The sequence below is a fragment of the Archocentrus centrarchus genome, chromosome 3 (assembly GCF_007364275.1).
Source record: "Archocentrus centrarchus isolate MPI-CPG fArcCen1 chromosome 3, fArcCen1, whole genome shotgun sequence".
Taxonomy (NCBI): Eukaryota; Metazoa; Chordata; class Actinopteri; order Cichliformes; family Cichlidae; genus Archocentrus; species Archocentrus centrarchus.
In genome coordinates, this window is record NC_044348.1 from 1,065,978 (window position 1) to 1,071,747 (window position 5,770).

The window sequence follows — 5,770 nt, forward strand, 5'->3', positions numbered from 1 at the left end:
GATGATGATGATGTTGATGATGGTGATGATGATGTTGATCGTAGGTTCGCGTCGTGTCACCTTATCGATAAACGAAGCCGGCCAACCCCACGAGTGCGATTTTTTTTTATTGCAATCGCGATCGAGCGGTTGTTTGGCGATGCTGAAGTCGATGACGATGGCCATCGTGATCACGATCCCCGGGTTCGCGTCGTCGAGTCCTCGACCTGCGATTGCAGCGGCCTTTGCGTAGCCTCGCTTTCGGTCCGGTCTGGTGTGCTTGAGTGTGTCTGTGTCTGTGTGTGTGAGTGTCTGTTGTGTGTGTGTGTGTGTGTGTATGTGTGTGTGTGTGTGTGTGTGAGTGAGTGTGTGCGTTTGTGTGTGCGAGTGTGTGTCTGTGTGCGCGTGCATGCGTGCGTGCGTGCGTGTCTGTGTGTGCGCGCGAGTGTCCCCGTCACACGCGGTGCAATGACTATTGCTGGCCACTGGGGGGCGGGGGCAATAGCACGCATGCAATGAATGTCGCCGGCCACAGGCGGCCTCGTTAAATATGTTAACGAGGGTTAACATATTTGAGCTGAACACACTGTGCAAAGAAACCTGCTATCAGTTTTATTTTGTGATAAAGTTTCAACAGTCAAGGAGCTACAAATCAAATACTGTAGACCGGTAAGAAACACACTGATACTCTGTACAGTAGCATTCATTCCTGTAAAATACTGGAACAACACTGCTCCCTTGTGCTGGAAATATTTATTTGATGCAACTTCATTATAGAAATAGTCAAACAAGAAAAGAAAATTCAAAGATATGCACTCAAACTTATGTAGACTTGGATCATCACCCCCCCCCCTACTAATTTATTTTATTCCTTAGTTTGATTTAGTTCAACTTGAGTTCAACAGACTAATGTCTGAAGTGTAAATATGCCTTGTTCAGATTACTACAGTTTGAGTTCAGGAAAGATGAAGTTTCTTGCCAGAATTCTGGTTTAGGAAAAAAAAAAAATAAAATCCATTGAGTACTGTGAATTATTTACTTCTTACAAAATGATAATGTAGTTTTTTGTTTTTACTCACAGCATCTATAAAGCCTGGTTATGCGAGCAATGTCGTTGGCACTCATCTAAGTAGCATGTCTGAAATTAAGATTAGGATTGGACCATCGTTGGCTGCCCATTACAGGAGAAAGCAGTTCTAAAAGAACCAATAACAGCAGATACTTTACTTGTGCAATATTCACGCTTATATCTAGAATACTTAAAATATTCTTTTTTAATTGCTGAAAAGTCACATTACACTGAAATATTTACAATTATGCCTCTTTGATGCAGTCATTGTGTATTGCTGACTGTGTTTTTGTGAGGTAAGATCATACCTTAAAAGTCAAGTCAATGCTCTGTTCTTACTTTACTATTCTCACACAGAAACTCACCTGGAATATTGCATGACAGAGCTGAAATCATATGGAGTCTGCAGATTGTTGGTCTGCACTTTCTTAACTGTTGTGTTCTTTTCCTGTACAGAAATTTCCAACAAACAAAATAATTAAAACTTCGTGGCTGCTCTTACAGTATGTTCAACCTCAAAATCCACCATCAGTCTCAGTTGTATGAAAATGACAATGTCTGGATATTATATATCCACAAGGGCTGCATTATGCATTTAAAATAAAACAGTGTAACATGTAAGTGCTGGGAATACATTGCAGTAATTTTTTCTATTTTTTCATTTATGCAATTTTTAGATTTATACATACAAATTACTGTAATACTATATGATTGGTATCTCCAATATTTTTTACTCTTTCTGTATTCTTCCAAGCAATGAAGCATCATCCTTACTTTTATTAACTCTATATGTTAGGAGTCTCTACTGCAGTAATTATTAGTTTTAGGACTAAAGAAAAATCTTTGCATTGTTGACTTGGACTGAAGTGTTTTATCTGCCGAGCCTGAGATTACACAGATTAAGTATTAGCTGTAAAATGTACATTGCTGTAAAAAAGGAACGTACCCCATCCTGGACTCTGAAAGGAGAGAGGAAGGAAAGCAAAAACAAAAACCACTGGATGATGAAGCCAACACTGGAATAACACTGAACAGTTAAAGTCTCGCTTTCCTGTTAACTACAGTTACTACCAACACAAATGAGAAATTTGCTGTTATGTAGGAGGACCTGTATAATGTTTCCACACAGAGTCAAACTCATTATTACATTTTAAGGAAGTTATTTGTCTAATGTGGCAGAAAATAACAAAAAAAAAACATTCAGTTATCCCTTGTGCTCCCACTGCTTTTGAATTCACGAGAACGTGTCCGGGGCACGAAGGACCCCCTCTGCAATGGGGACTCGCAAACGCGTGATACATACGTGGGTCTCAGGTGGGGTCGAACCGACCCCCTGACAGAGTGAATCCCCATAGTGCTGCTTAGACCCTGTGTGTGTGTGTGTGTGTGTGTGTGTGTGTTTATCACTAACACGGGGCCGAGGCGTATTGGGCAGTGGCGCACTGGCCATGTGTGTGTGTGTGTGTGTGTGTGTGTGTGTGTGTGTGTGCTTGTGTGTGTGTGTGTGTGTGTGTGTGTGTGTGTTTATCACTAACACGGGGCCGAGGCGTATTGGGCAGTGGCGCACTGGCCACGTGTGTGTGTGTGTGTGTGCGTGCGTGCGTTTATCACTGACACGGGGCCGAGGCGCAGTTTGGACAGTAGACCATGGCGCACTTGCCGCACACGTGCACGCGACAGCCGCGACACAGAGTCTTGGTCTTGGCGTCCCTGCTCCTGGGGCACACGCGACACCTCTTCCTCCTCGCCTCGGACTCGCCGCCGTGCCTGCCGTCGCGCGACGACCCTGTTGCGTTGTCGCTTTTGCCGTCGCCGTTGCCGCCGTCTTCCCTCGCCCTCTCCTTCGTCTCCTCTCTCGCGGCGGCTGCGTCGGCCGCCAGCTCTTTGCCCAGCCGTTCCAGGAACAGCCTGCGTTTGTTGTGCTTGCCCGGCATCCAGGCGGGATTCAGCTCCCTCCACAGCACGAAGGCGTTGTACGCGGACACGTCCACCATGTTGTGAAAGAGGGCCAGGGGCCAGCGAGTCGTCCTTCTCCTGCAACTGTACGTGCCCAACACCTTGTCCAGGTTGTCCACGCCTCCCTTGGTGTGATTGTAGTGGAGCACCGCCAGGGGCTTCCCGTCCGCCCGCCCGCTCAGCCCCGGGGCGTGCACGTGCTGCTCGTGCGTGGTAAGGATCAGCACGTTCTTGTTGCGCTTGGCCAGGTAGGAGACCACGGCTGCGTCGGGAGGCTCCGCGGTCGACGAGAACGCGAATCGCGACGACGGCACTGGTCTGCCCTCGACTTCGAGCAGTCGCCTGGGGATCTCGGCCCTGTTCGCGCGCAAGGTCCCCAGCGAGGTGAGGCCCCTTTGGACGAACAGCCTCCTGACCAGCTCGTACGACGTGAAGAAGTTGTCGAAGGTGATGTTGCGGCCCGGTCCCAGTCCCTCTGTCAGCTCGAGCACCTGGCGTGGTGCTCGAGCTGACAGGTGTGTTTGTTTTTCTTTTTTTTTTTCCTCCTTTTTTTTTTTTTGGTAGCGCTTCATTACGCGTAAAACCTTGCACACCACGTCAAACACCGCCTCCGTCGTACACACGCACACACACACGCACACGCACACACACACACACACGCACACGCACACGCACACACACACACACGCACCTTTGAAGGGAACCAGCCTCTCGTCCACCGTGACCTCGGGTCCGGGCTCGTACAGGAGAGGCAGCCTCTCGCACCACGCGTCCCACACTTCCCTGATGGGCGCCAGCGTGTCGTGCCCGGCGGCCAGGCGCCTGGCCTCTCTGGTGTCATGATCGTCAAATCGCAGGGCCGCGGAGTACGCGCGGCACCTCTTGAGGGGCATGGTCGCGCGAAATATCGAGCGACCGGTCTCCGCGTGCCACAGGCTCTCGCACGCCTCGCCCCTCGACCTGTACACGCCGGCGAGGATCAGCAGTCCCACGTACGCGCGAAACTCGGCTCGACCCGTGGGTCGCCAGCCGTCGATCCCCCTCCCCGCCCCGGCCCTCCTGCCGGCCTCCAGGTTCGTCATCGCGATCACCCGGTCCTCGAGTTGGGGTCCAAAGTACGCCAGGAACGCCGAAGCCGTCGAGTTTTGCAACACGGCGTCGCGGGCGCGTTCCGTGGGACCCGGGTTCGACGAAGACGACGAGACGCGCCGCTGCCGTCGCGAGGAACGATGCCGGCGATCGGAGGAGAACGGAGTCGATCTCCACGTAACCGTCCCTCGATTCGACGCCATCATCGATTCCTCTTCCTCCTCCTCCATGTCGCGATCTCTCTCCTCATCATGCCCTCCGGCACCTTCCTCTTTTTCTTCTTCTTCTTCTTCTTCTGTATCGTAATCTCCTTCATCATCATCATCATCATCATCATCATCATCATCATCATCATCATCCTCATCCTCCCTGTCGCAATCTCCCTCCGTGTCACGATATCTCTCCTCATCCTGCCCTCTGGCACCCTCTACCCCTTCTTCTTCTTCTTCTTCTGTATCGTAATCTCCCTCATCATCATCCTCATCCTCCGTGTTGCAAACTCCCTTTGTGTCACGATATCTCTCCTCATCCTGGCCTCTGGCACCCTCTACCCCTTCTTCTTCTTCTTCTTCTTCTTCTTCTTCTGTATCGTAATCTCCCTCATCATCATCCTCCTCCTCCATGTCGCGTTCTCCCTCTTCATCCTGCCCTCCGCTTTCCTTATTCTCTTCTTCTTCTTCTTCTTCTTCTTCTTCTTCTTCGGTATTGTAATCTCCCTCTTCATAGTACCCTCCGTCCTTCGCCGGTAGACTGCGGTCTGCAACTCCGACCCGAGGAGGAACCCCGATTGTCCGAGGCGCCGTGGCCGCGAGACGACACGATCGCCGCGATTGCCTCAGCTAGCCGAGGCGACAGGATCGCAGCATCCGGCGGCGGCGGCGGCGGTCGCACGCCGGTAATCGAACGCTCGCGTACGCGACATGACCCGACTTTCCTCTGCCTGCTGTGTCGACGGTCACGGTCCTTTACGATTCGCGTGACACTGCTTTGTTTGTTTTAGTGTGTCGTTTGTTATGCAGTGACGGAAGCAAAACTCGGCTTGGGGCTATCGCGTTGCAAAGTCCGCGCTCGGTGGTGCGCAGTTTTTTGGGCGGTTTTGGGTTGTTTTTTTTTTTTTTTTTATCTCAATCGCTATTGAGTGTGGTTGTTTGGCGATGGTGATGATGATGATGATGATGATGATGATGATGTTGATGATGGTGATGATGATGTTGATCGTAGGTTCGCGTCGTGTCACCTTATCGATAAACGAAGCCGGCCAACCCCACGAGTGCGATTTTTTTTTATTGCAATCGCGATCGAGCGGTTGTTTGGCGATGCTGAAGTCGATGACGATGGCCATCGTGATCACGATCCCCGGGTTCGCGTCGTCGAGTCCTCGACCTGCGATTGCAGCGGCCTTTGCGTAGCCTCGCTTTCGGTCCGGTCTGGTGTGCTTGAGTGTGTCTGTGTCTGTGTGTGTGAGTGTCTGTTGTGTGTGTGTGTGTGTGTGTATGTGTGTGTGTGTGTGTGTGTGTGAGTGAGTGTGTGCGTTTGTGTGTGCGAGTGTGTGTCTGTGTGCGCGTGCATGCGTGCGTGCGTGCGTGTCTGTGTGTGCGCGCGAGTGTCCCCGTCACACGCGGTGCAATGACTATTGCTGGCCACTGGGGGGCGGGGGCAATAGCACGCATGCAATGA